This window comes from Balaenoptera ricei, chromosome 19 (genome assembly GCF_028023285.1).
Source record: "Balaenoptera ricei isolate mBalRic1 chromosome 19, mBalRic1.hap2, whole genome shotgun sequence".
NCBI lineage: Eukaryota > Metazoa > Chordata > Mammalia > Artiodactyla > Balaenopteridae > Balaenoptera > Balaenoptera ricei.
This window is the reverse complement of record NC_082657.1, coordinates 45,205,751-45,219,391: the sequence shown is the minus strand read 5'-3', so window position 1 is coordinate 45,219,391 and position 13,641 is coordinate 45,205,751. Positions and strand designations below refer to the sequence as shown.

The window sequence follows — 13,641 nt, the reverse complement described above, 5'->3', positions numbered from 1 at the left end:
CCCAGAAATGGCTAAAATCAATTCCAGTGAAGCAGGAACCACAAGCCTTAGCACACTGCCACTAGATAGCCACCAAACTAGCCTGGGCTTCATTTAAGAGGCAGAGGGAGGAATTTCCCTGGTGGCACAGTGCTTAAGAATCCACCTGCCAATGCAGGAGACACGGGTTCGAGCCCTGGTCCGGGAAGATCCCACATGCCATGGAGCAACTAAGCCCGTGTGCCACAACTACTGAGCCTGCATGCCACAACTACTGAAGTCCACACGCCTAGAGCCCGTGCTCCACACCAAGAGAAGCCACTGCAACGAGAAGCCCGCGCACCACATCGAAGAGTAGTCCCCGCTTGCCCCAACTAGAGAAAGCCCGCGCGGCAAAAAAGACGCAGTGCAGCCAAAAAAAAAAAAGAGGCAGAGGGGGCCTTGAGCTCAGAAAGGACACTAACAACTTCATCCAGATGAGACGCAGGCTGTGGATTGGGGCACTCTGCTTCCATGGGATGAGGATCCAGGAGACTTTCCCATTTGTTTTCCAGACAAAGATGTTCCAACTATTAATACCTTGTGGCTGGTGGGGCCCTGGACAAGTTGAAGTGCTGAAATACCGCTTTCCAGAGGTCACTTCTATCCAGGCTGCCCTTCTCTAAGTCTATCTGAGGGCCCCAGGGGTGAAAGAAATGAGCTGAGAATTTCCTATTAATTAGGATATACAGAATTGGGGATAAAATGATCAACTCAGAACAAGCGTTTACTGAACATCTACTAGGGATACAGGAATGAATAAGACGTCCAGTGCAGGTATATTTTAACATACCCAATACAGGCAAAACATGGCCAATAAACTCATAGTCTAAATGAAGAGCAAAACCTCAAAACAGGTAATTTCAATATAACAAAGTAAATGTTAGGCTTGAGAAACAATAGTAGATACATGAATGACACAAGAATGACACAGGGATTAGGGAAAGCTTCCTGGAGGAGGCGACCCCCATGCTGAATTTGAAGTAAGAATGAGGCAGGTGAGGAAAGGTGGGAATGTTGTTTCAGGCAGAGAGAATGACACACTCAAAGGCTCAGAGGCCCAGAGCAGCACCCCGTGCCTGGGAATGTGCAGTCTGGTGATGTGAAGACAGGACTGGGGGCTGAAGTGTTGGAAGGTCAGCAGGAACTAGGTTGTGGAGAGCAGCCCAAGTTACAGCGAGGAGCCAGGACCTTCCTGGGAGGTGAAAGGAAGCTACCGAAGGGTTTACAAGGAGAGGCGACTCTGTGTTTAGAAAGAAGTATAAGGCTGAATTGGAGGAGGGTCAAAGTGGACTGAAAGGGCCAGTGAGAAGGGTAGCAGCACAGACAGGGTGGCGGAATGGAGAGAGGTCAGCAGGAGAAGTGACAGGGGCTGGAGGCTGGACACAGGGGTGAAAGGGAGGAGAGGACAGCACTCCAGTCCCTCACTCCAGCTCCTGGGCAGAAGGTCAGGAGTGCAGCAGGAGGGACAGGTTTGGGAAGCAGTAGGAAGAGTTCAGTTCTGGAAGTGCTGCAGTGGGGTGGCTGGATGTAGAATCTAATGGTTGAAAAGAGCTGGTCAACCAAGGGGGAAAAGGGGGGATAAACTGGGAGATTGGGGTTGACATATACACACTGCTATATATAAAATAGATAATAAGGACCTACTGTATAGCACAGGGAACTCTACTCAATATCCTGTAATGACCTATATGGGAACAGAATCTAAAAAAGAGTGCATATATGTATACGTATAACTGATTCACTTTGCTGTACAGCAGAAACTAACACAACATTGTAAATCAACTACACTCCAATAAAAATTAATTTAAAAACAAAAAAGAAGAAGGAAAAGAGCTGGTCAGGGTCAGAGATTCCATGGCTGCCCAGGGGCAACACCAACCCCCACCCCCAACCTGTTTCAAAGCCAGCAAAAGATCCCATGAAAGGCAGCAGAGGGAGACCCAGGGAGGCTTTGCTGGGGCACCTTGAGGGTCACAGAGAACCCACACAGAGGCCCTGAGTGAGGGTCTGAATTCAAGATGGTGATAACTGACCAATGTTCCCAAGGAAAAAGCTCACCTCTGAAACGTACACAAGACCTTGATTACCAATCCATCAGACAAAAAGACCAAAGATTAAGGGCTTAGGTTTTAATCAGTATGTCAGTATGACTCTCAGCAGAATGAGATTTATCTTTCCTCACATAAGAGGAAAAGATTCCTCAACCAACACAGGCTCTTCAGGATTTGCTGCAGTTTTCACCCAAATGCCCAGGAGATCCCATATAGCAGCTTAGGAAATCATGTTTAAACACAGGCATTTAGGGATTCCCTGGTGGCGCAGTGGTTAAGAATCCGCCTGCCAATGCAGGGGACACGGGTTCGAGCCCTGGTCCGGGAAGATCCCACATGCCGTGGAGCAACTAATCCCGTGTGCCACAACTACTGAGCCTGCGCTCTAGAGCCCGTGACCCACAACTACTGAGCCTGCATGCCAAAACTACTGAAGCCCACACACCTAGAGCCTGTGCTCTGAAACAAGAGAAGCCACCGCAATGAGAAGCCCGTGCACCGCAACGAAGAGTAGGCCCCGCTCGCCCCAACTAGAGAAAGCCCGCGCGCAGCAACGAAGAATCAACGCAGCCAAAAATAAATAAATTATAAAAAAAATAAACAAAGGCATTTAGAAACAAGGTTCTTTTTCACAGAGGCCAAAGATTAGAACTGTGGACTTTGGAATTTTGCAGACTCATCTCTTCCTTCAGGGAAAATACAAGACTTAATACAGTAAAGGGCTGCAGCTCAGGAAAAAAAAAACTCTTTGGCCAGGATTCCTGAGGCAGAACACAGGCCCTGATCCCCAAGACCACACTGTGAACAACATCTACCACCACTCAGAGAGAAGACAAATTGCATGGGTGACGCAGCACAGCTACTCAGATGTCACTTCTTCCTGGGGAGGAGGCAGAACCCTAGATCCACAAAATAAGTAACATCTCCAGGTGTACCCACCGGCTCTTTTTGTTTAGATGTGCATACCTAGTCTGGTCCTGATGAGAAAAACTAAGGTTTACAAAAGAAAAGGCCTGACTTTTCACTTTAAACAAAGTCTAAGCAAGGATCTCAAGTCAGCAGTGAGACAGCCAAGGATTATCCCTCTCTGACCTTCCTTATTCCTTTCTGGGACACAGTTTCTCTCACATTTGTTCCAGTTAGAAACTCTTCAAAGATAGGCTGATGCTGGCACTCCACCTTCCCAACTACAGATCGAGAGTGGAGGAAAGAAGGTGCCAGCTCTGATGCGGGGAACTGCTGATAACCTCCAAGGTGATCATAGCTGCTCCACACTCCAATCACATCTGTTAAATTCTCTTTTCACATCAGTTAGGTGAAAAGGCAAACAGGGACAAGGGAAGCAGCTGGCAAAATTCCTTCTGTGAAGAGGGCAAAGTGTTTTCCTGCCCTCAGCTCTCATGTATGTGCCCCCAGCAGAGTGACCAGGGTGGGGGTGAATGAGGAAAGCCTCAAGAAGTGACCTCCCAGGAAGGTCATGCTATGCCAGCTCTCACAAGTCACTATTCTGTCTCACGACACCAATCCTAACACATCTTACAGAAAGTATTGAACTCTCTGGAGTCGGCCTCCACACCTTCAACTCCGAGCCTGACCCAAAGCACTCCTCAAAGAAGGTAAGCGTATTGGACAGAGTGCAGCAGTAGGCGTGAGCATTGAGCACTACTGTCCTCGCTAACACTTTATAGAAATGACAGGCCAAAAAGGTAGAAACTTGTCCAAAGCCACTCAGATAGTGACAGCCGAGAACAAACCAAAATCTCATTCTCCATCCAGAGCTCCTTCCACCAAACCAGATAGACTCCAGAAGTGCCTGGGGCCCAGCTGAGCTCAGACTCACCAGGTCAAGGCCTCAATCCTTCCTCATACCACTCAACTGATGAATCAACGAACCTTTACTGAGGATCTTTTTTTTTTTAAATTTATTTATTTTTGGTTGTGTTGGGTCTTCATTGCTGTGCACGGGCTTTCTCTAGTTGTGGCGAACAGGGGCTACTCTTTGTTGCGGTGCGCGGGCTTCTCATTACGGTGGCTTCTCTTGTTGCGGAGCACGGGCTCTAGGCTCACGGGCTTCAGTAGTTGCGGCATGCTGGCTCAGTAGTTGTGGCTCATGGGCTCTAGAGCTCAAGTTCAGCAGTTGTGGCGCATGGGCTTAGTTGCTCCGCGGTATGTGGGATCTTCCTGGACCAGGGCTCGAACCCGTGTCCCCTGCATTGGCAGGTGGATTCTTAACCACTGCGCCACCAGGGAAGCCTGAGGATCTTTTCTGAAGGGCATGTCTTCCGAAACCTCCATTCCACGTACAATCTGTGTCACACTGCTCACTGCTATACTCTAGATTACTTCTGATCACTAGAGTTGTCAGCCTTTTGAGGGAAGGGGCCACTTCTCAGGTTTCTAGAACTCTCTGGCTCCCAACAAAGCGCTGAGCTCCAAGCAGGCATTTAATGTTTGTTAACACTGAGTGAAAGGTGGGGTGGTTCTCAGGTTTCTTTTTGCTGCAGGGCAACAATCCCAGAACCTCAGAAATTTTCAAGTGGCAGGAAGAGGCCAGATTGGTGGTTAAACCAGAGCCATGCTCTTTGGGCGCTCGTATAAATGTCCTCAACAACAAAGGAAGCCAGAGTTCTCAGGTCTATTTGGGTCTTACAGATTGTTATCTGAACTCCAAAGCAAGTTTGTCCATAAATTGCGAGACCCATCTGTGGGGAGACCAGGGGTCTAGGAGCAGAGGACAGGGACGGATCCTGAAACAATTTTCCTGGCCACAGAAGTCTGTGGATGCCTCCCAGGCAGGCACCCAGCCCTCTCCAATAACACCTCCTAAGACTGTTCTCCACGGCAAAGCTTCACAAACTTTTGCCTGCAAAGATCTCTATATTCTGCTCCCATGTTTTGAAAGACTGTCTATCAAAATGAAGTAGGCAGTAATCTCTCAGAATCCCAGAAATAAGTAACTGCTAAACAGCACTTCTAACCATCACGAGGCAAGCAGGGATAGCTGGCAAAGAAGTCTGTCACTTTAGATAAAAACCCCTGACCCTCACGCCACACACAAAAATAAACTCGGGACTTCCCTGGCGGTACAGTGGTTAAGACTCTGAGTTCCCAATGCAGGGGACCCAGGTTCGATCCCTGGTCAGGGACCTAGACCCCACATGCCGCAGCTAAAGAGCCCGCATGACGCAATGAAGATCCTGAATGCGGCAACTAAGGCCCTACACAGCAAAATAAATAAATAAATATTAAAAATAAAATCAAAATGGCTTAAAGACTTAAATATGAGACAAGACACCATAAAACTCCTAGAAGAGAACATAGGCAAAACATTCTCTGACATAAATCGTACCAATGTTTTCCTAGATCAGTTTCCCAAGGCAATAGAAATAAAATCAAAAATAAGCAAATGGGACCTAATTAAACTTATAAGCTTTTGCACAGCAAAGGAAACCATAAACAAAACAAAAAGACAACCTATGGAATGGGAGAAAATATTTGCAAATGATGGGACCAGAAAGGGCTTAATTTCCAAAATATACAATCAGCACCTACAATTCAATAACAAAAAAACAAACAACCCAATCGAAAAATGGTTAGGGCTTCCCTGGTGGTGCAGTGGTTAAGAATCCGCCTGCCAATGCAGGGGACACAGGTTTGAGCCCTGGTCCGGGAAGATCCCACATGCCACGGAGCAACTAAGCCCGTGTGCCACAACTACTGAGCCTACCCTCTAGAGCCCATGAGCCACAACTACTGAAGCCCACGTGCCTAGAGCCCGTGCTCCACAACAAGAGAAGCCACCGCAATGAGAAGCCGGCGCACCATAACGAAGAATAGCCCCTGCTCACCACAACTAGAGAAAGCCCGCGTGCAGCAACAAAGACCCAATGCAGCCAAAAATAAATATAAAATAAATAAAATAAATAAATTTTTAAAAAAAGAAAAATGGTTAGAAGACCTAAATAGACATTTCTCCTAAAAAGACATACAGATGGCCAATAGGCACTTGAGAAGATGCTCATCATCACTAATTACCAGAAAAATGCAAATCAAAACAGTGCGGTACCACCTCATACCAGTCAGAATGGTCATCATTAAAAAGTTGACAAATAATAAATGCTGGAGAGGGTGTGGAGAAAAGGGAAACCCTCTTACACTGTTGGGAGGAATGTAAATTGGTGCGGCCACTATGGAAAACAGTATGGAGGTTCCTCAAGAAACTAAAAATAGAGTTGCCATATGATCCAGCAATCCCACTCCTGGGCATATACCCAGAAAAAACTATAATTCAAAAATATACACGCACCCCTATGTTCACAGCAGCACTATTTACAACAGGCAAGACATGGAAACAACCTAAATGTCCATCAACAGATGAATGGATAAAGATGATGTGTGTGTGTGTGTGTGTGTGCATGTGTGTGTGTATGGAATGGAATATTACTCAGCCATTAAAAAGAATGAAAAATGCCATTTGCAGCAACATGGATGGACCTAGAGATTATCATACTAAGCAAAGTTAAGTCAGAGAAAGACAAATACCATATGATATCACTTATATGTGGAATCTAAAATACGACACAAGTGAACATATCTATGAAACAAAAACAGACTCACAAATATAGAGAATGGACTTGTGGTTGCCAAGGGGCGGCGGGGGGAGGGAAGAATTGGGAGTCCAGGATTAGCAGATGCAAACTACTGTATATAGGATGGATAAACAACAAGATCCTACTGTATAGCACAGGGAACTATATTCAATATCCTGTGATACATCATAATGGAAAAGAATATGAAGAAGAATATATATGTGTAACTGAGTCACTTTGCCGTACAGCAGAAATTAAACACAACACTGTAAATCAACTATACTTCAGTAAAATTAAACAAAACAAAACAAAACAAAACAAAACAAAACCCTGAACAAGGACCTCTGCAACCTTAGGGGGAACCACACGATTCTGCTTTCTAAAACAGGAGAACTGGGACTTCCCTTGTGGTGCAGTGGCTAAGAATCTGCCTGCCAATGCAGGGGACATGGATTCAAGCCCTGGTCCGGGAAGATTCCACATGCTGCGGAGCAACTAAGCCCATGTGCCACAACTACTGAGCCTGCACTCTAGAGCCCGCGTGCCGCAACTACTGAAGCCCAAGCACCTAGAGCCCGTGCTCCGCAACAAGAGAAGCCACAGCAATGAGACGCCCACGCACCACAACGAAGAGTAGCCCCCGCTTGCCACAACTAGAGAAAGTCCGCGTGCAGCAACGAAGACCCAATGCAGCCATAAATAAATAAATAAATAAATAAATATTTAGAAAACTAAAACAGGGAAACTGACACGAGACCCAGCAATTTCATTTTCATAAATAATTCTACAAAACCACTTCTACAAGTACACAAAGATATATTTGTAAAAGAAAGCTCATGGAACCATTCGTTATAATAATGAAAAAATGGAAACAACCCAAATATTCATCAGGAAGGAAATAATTAAATAAACTAAGATACATTCACATAATGGAATGCTCTGCAGCTGTTGAAATGAATGAGGTAAATCCATATATATTGACAAAGAAAGAAAGATACCCGTCAGTTTGAGTGGTTTTGTACTGGTATCCATGTCTGTGATGTACCAAGGAGTTTAAAACAGTTTGTGAAGGGACTTCCCCAGTGGTCCAGTGGTTAAACTCTGTGCTTCCACTGCAGGGGGGCAGGGGTTCAATCCCTGGTCGGGGAAGTTCCGCATGCCGCGTATTGCAGCCAAAAAAAAAAAAAAAAAAAAGAGTATGTGAAGTATATGTCTAATGAGGAATTTCTAAAAAGGTATAGACATATACATGGGAAAAAAATATCCTGGAAAGGTAGAAGAGAAGCTGTTGACAGTGACTTCCTCTAGGGTGTGGGAATGTCAGGGGAACAGGTGGAAGGAAGGGAGACTCTTACTTCTCACATTACATACTTCTGTGCTATTGCTATATTTTAAAGTCATCACCACATATTACATTTTTAAAGTTAAAAAATACATATTGTAGAAATGTATAGACTAGTATATACATAAGAAAAAAAGCTGGGGGAATATACGCCAAATTATTATACCAAATATACACCAAATTATTTCAAAAATGATTAGTGTTTGTGTCTAAAGACACAGTTCATTATTCACTTCCGTAATGTTTTAACTTTTAACACTATTTCATAATAAGAATTGTTATAGCTTCTTTTTGGAATATAGTAACTCAGGACTCCACCTCTTAAGGACTCTATGCACCACTGCTCTACATGGTAATAATTGGGGAGCAGAGACTCCTGCTTTAGGGCTGAGAGAAGGAGAGTTCAACAGTTTGTCGTGTCCTCCTCATTTTATCCTGACCCTCAACTCCATATGAGACATCCCACCCACTGCCCATCCCATCATCAGAAATACAGCCTCTGGCAATGTACCTGGGGTTCTCCTTCCAAAATCCTAAAGTTCAACCCATAAATATTTACTGAGCTCCTGCTGTGGGCCAGGAACTCTGCCAGGGGCTGTGACAGACAAAAAGAAGGCAGTTATAATCTCTGTTCTCAAGGAACTTACAGCCCAAATGGCTCCACACCAAGAGTCCCCTGATCCATTACTCTTATGATGCCCTGTGAGGCCACTTCAAGGCTGGCAGCCTGGAAGGGGTCCCTCTGAGATAATTTTCCTGTAGCAAACGAAAACAGCACATTTTTCTACTTTAGCATCACATGAGATGCCATGGCAACAGAGGGCTGTACCAAGAATTAGCTCAGTGATGACCTAGCCAACACAAATTGGCTTAATACTTACTGAGTAAGATTCCTGGAAGAAAAGAAAGTTCAAATAAATAAGTCTCTCTCCAGCTCTCAACAAGCGGAATTGTTTCCTTTCTTCCAGGGCTGTACTTCTCAAATTTTTCTCTGTGCACCCTGGGCCAATGGAGACAGCTGTTCTCAGCTATCTCAAAGCTTAAGGGTCAATACTTTGGCACACCTATAGCCAATTCACATCACACAGTCAGGAAGCACTGGAAAGGATGAAAGTTGCCCAAGTAACATGCTCACACTTATAAAGTAAAAACAGACGGCTAAACCAAAGTCTCACTCAACAATGAACTTGTGAGTGACAGAGAACCCCAGTATCTAGTTCAGATTTCACAGACACTAGGATCTTCTGGGGTATTCCATTCCAAGTGAGGCTCAGCTCTAGCTCAGTGTAAGAGGCAAACAGGTTTCCTGAAAGCTGCACTTTCCTTAGCTCATTTATACAACTTAACAAGATTTGCAATTAGACCTGGACAACATACTTATTCAGCAAACCCGCCCTCCAGTGAGTCAGCAATCCACATCTTTTCTAGGGGAATAGCCAACTGCAACTGCCCTGAGTAGAAGCACAGTTTTGTCAGAGCTATCTCTGATGATCAGAAATTACCTCAAGGAAATCACATAACATAAGGTAGCTTCCTAATCAAGACTCAGTCTGAAGAGCAAACAGGCTTACTAAGATGAGATCCCCTTTTGACATGGGATGAACTCTGGGAAGAACAGCCATTAGTAATAACAGTGGCTTCCATTTCCTGAGTTCCAACTGTGCTAAGCGTCTTATATGCATTCTCACTCCTCTCTGCAACCACATAAAGTAGGCATGATTATTCCTATTATGGGATGAGCAAACTAGGACTCAAAGAACCTCAAGATCTCATAAAAGTCAAGAACTGAATCAAAGTCTTTCTTATTCCAAACCCCATACTCCTAACCACCAAATCATCCTGCCTCCCCAAGAGATGAGAAATGAGACTGCAACAGCAGTTGTGTGCTACAAGGCACAGCTGGCCCTTCCCACTGGACAAAGACACAACAGTTTCCTGGAGTGATGACAAAGATTTTCAACCAAGGAGCATAGTAAAGTCACCTGGAGAGTTTTAAAAAAATACAGACTCCTACCAGATTCCAGATATTCTGCATCAAAATCTCAGAAAATGAGACTCTTGAATTTGTATTTTGAAAAACCACCCCAGGAGATTTTAGACCATCAGGTTGACCAGGCTGCACCACCTACCACATGCATACGTGTGAATGTGCAAACAGGACACTCGCATTTGCTGTGCTCATCTCAGGTCCTGGCCCCTGATATGTGCTCAGTAGTATAGCTGAATCTGTATCTATTCTTAAATCAGCAACCTATCACAGTTGACTCAGCTCCTACTTTATGCCAAGCACAGAGCCAGACACTGATATGCAGACAGAAGACACAATCCCCAGGCCAACCATCAGGTGACACAACACAATAAACTCCATCAGTAGTCACATGAATTGAAGTAGAGGAGTCAATGGTTACATGTGAAGGGAGGCTTTTCCAAGGTAATTAAATCTAAGGTGGATTTTAAAGGACAGATGTAAATTTTCCAAACTGGTGGGTGGAGGTGGGGGTGGGGGGAAAGAAGAGTATTACAAATTGCGAAAACTGCATATCTAAAGCGAAAGGGTGTTAAAACACAGAGCTAATGGCAGATGCACATACTCCCAACAACAAACTATGTAAGCAGGAGACAGAAGTGCCCAGGTGTTAACTTCGGGGTTATGCCAGATTATGAAGAGCCCTGAACGCCCTGCTATGAAGTTTGGCCTTTACCCTGCAGGTACCAAGGAGCCAGTTTTAGGCAATGAAGGACTTATTCAGATTTTCAAGTGGGAATTATCACTTCACAGTTTCAGGAGAGGGAGTGAGCGTGAGGGAACTGGGCTTCCCCTTATAAAAGCAGAGAGATAACTGGCTTACAAAGCAGGCGACCCGGCTGGACATAGGTGTGATTTTCCCCAGCCTGAACAAGGAAGAGACTAGCTGCCCCCCGACCCTGTCGTTCAGTCGTAAAACAGGAGGTGTGGAGTAGGTGCCAGACACGAGAACGTAGTGAGGACAACCAGGTTGGTTCACCCTCACCGATGTCGACTGGTTGAACAGCAGGCAGGACAGCTGACCACGTCCACCTGGACCTTGGGGCCTCAGAGACGGGCTACCCAGCGCAGCAGCATGTTTCAAGGCCAGTCAAGCCTCGGACACCAGGGACCCCAAGCAGCCATCGCCTGGCCTGCTACCCACTCCCCCTAGGGCCCGGCGCAGCGGGCACAGGCCGAGGGCTCCGGGCTGGGCAGGGACGGGCCCAGTGTTCCAGGAAGCGACCGTGGCTGCAGCTCGTCAGCCCCTCCCGCCCATGGGGCCGTCGGTCCTGGCCGGGCCGCCTCACCTCGCGCGGGCGGCGGGGTCTTCGGCGTCTGGGCGACTGTGTTGACCCTCTCCGGGCCGCGGACACAGCCCCGGCCACCGCCACCGCCGCCGCCGCAGCCATCCTCAGGCGTCAGCGTCGTGGCGTCATCACAGCGCGCGCTTGACGCCAAAACAAATCCGGGCCGCCCATGGGGCGGGGCAGGGGCGGACTCGAGAGGGCCGGGCTACGCGGTTGGCGGAGCTCCGAGCGTGGCTTGCCAATCAACGCCTTCGGGGCGGGGTCGGGCTCACTCCGGGAAAAGGAGGTGAGTCTGTGTCGCTCCAAGTGTCTCGACCCTAGGTTTGGGGCAGGCATCGTGGGAAGTAGGGAGAAAGTTTCAAGATTCACGCTGGGGGGCAGGGCGCTTTATAGTGCGAGGTTGGGGTATTTCCATGGAGATCCAGAGGTTAAGACTCCGCGCTCCCAATGCAGGGGCCACGGGTTCGATCCCTGGTGGGGATCTAAGATCCCGCATGCCGCGGGGCGCGGCCAAAAATAAAATAATAATATAGTGCGTGGTTGGGGACGTAGTGCATTTCAGGAGATTTCTGGAAGTGCCTCTGGAACTCCGCAAAGGATCGGTATAAATTTAATTAACAAATCTATTTTTTTTAACTGAAATTAAAATAATTCAGGCACTCAGATATGTTGAATTTGACCTCCATCACAGCGGAGTTGCAAATGGTTAACTTGAGAATAGGTGAAATTAGTTTGGGGCCAACTTCAGAGGAACAGTTTAATTATTGTTGTTTTTGTTACTAAATTTAGTATATCCTGAGACTGCAAAACAAGTAGATTAAAGAAAAATTGTTACCATTAACAATTCCTCTATAGGGTCAGAATTATCTCACTTAACTTTACAATCAACCCAGATTCGGGGTGGAGATGGGGGGGAAATAAATGTCTCAAGTAATAAGGGGATTTTTTTTCCTTCTTTAATAATATTTTTATTATTTACCTTATATTTACTGTTGGGGCGCAATCCACGTGCTTAGTGGAGTCTTTCACTGGGCAACCATAAAGAGCAGGGCTGGAGAACAATCCAGTTTCTTTCTTTAAGGCAACAGCATTCTTCCCCAACTGGCTGTGACTCAATAGGGATCACCATAAGGGAAAGGTGGCATAGTTCGGCAGGATTTGAACCTGGGCAGGGAAACCCCAATGGATTTCTAGTCCATCCCCTTAACCACCCGGCTACAACTACTTTTTTTTTTTTTTTTTAAATGAGGAGGCCTTGTTGCTAAATCTTTTTTTTTTTTTTTTAATTTTATTTATTTATTTATGGCTGTGTTGGGTCTTCGCTTCTGCGCGAGGGCTCCCTCCAGCCGTGGCAAGCGGGGGCCACTCCTCATCGCGATGCGCGGGCCCCTCATTATCGTGGCCTCTCTTGTTGCGGAGCACAGGCTCCAGACGCGCAGGCTCAGCAATTGTGGCCCACGGGCCTAGCTGCGCCGCGGCACGCGGGATCTTCCCAGACCAGGGCTCGAACCCGCGCCCCCTGCATCGGCAGGCAGACTCTCAACCACTGCGCCGCCAGGGAAGCCCTACAACTACTTTTGAGTGATGATGGGATTGTAATCTCCATACATCTTCCTCATTGCAGTCTGTTCATTTCTTAAAATCTTTATTGAGCCCTTACTTCATACATGGAATTGTCTTTAACTGTATAAGCTAATGTTATACTTTAAACCTAAACATATATTAACACCAATAAAATATCACAGTCTGTTTTATGTAGTAGGGCTTCATAAAAGATTTTATTAAAAAAGAAAACTTTAGGGACTTCTCTGGTGGTCCAGTGGTTAAGACTTCATGCTTCCACTGCAAGGGGGCATGGGTTCAATCCCTGGTCGGGGAACTAAAATCCCACAGGCCATGCAGCCAAAAATAAAATAAATAAAAATAAAAAAGAAAACTTAAAAAATTATTTCCATATGTCTAGTGTGATGCTTAAGGGAATGAACTTAGGGGCCAAGCAAACTTGGGATCATATCCCAGCTCTGACACTTCCACAGTTGTGTGAACTGAACTTAAGCAAGACATCTTCCCTTCCTTAAGCTTCATGTTTCTTATCTGTATAATGGGGATCATAATCTTGACCTCACAGTTATTGTGAGGGTTGAAAATAATATAGAATTCCAGGGTTGATGGGGCTTAGAAACCCACACAACACCTCTATTTTACAGACGTTCAGCAAATTAATTCAATAAATATTTATTGAGCCCTTGCTATGGAAGGTGCTGGCCTGGGCTCTGGTGAAGAACATGGGGGCCCTGAGATGAAGAGGTGTATTGATGCAGAG

The 13,641-nt window shown here is 45.9% G+C and overlaps 1 protein-coding gene across 2 annotated transcripts in view; it reads right to left on the bottom strand.

Annotated features, from left to right (window-relative positions):
* PSKH1 (protein serine kinase H1) overlaps window positions 1-11,422 on the bottom strand; it is a 29,827-nt gene extending 18,405 nt beyond the window's left edge. For both annotated transcript variants that reach the window (XM_059904835.1, XM_059904836.1), the window contains exon 1: window positions 11,319-11,422. The gene's annotated coding sequence lies outside the window, so the exon portion shown is untranslated. The remainder of the gene's footprint in view (window positions 1-11,318) is intronic.
* Window positions 11,423-13,641: the final 2,219 nt, after the last annotated feature.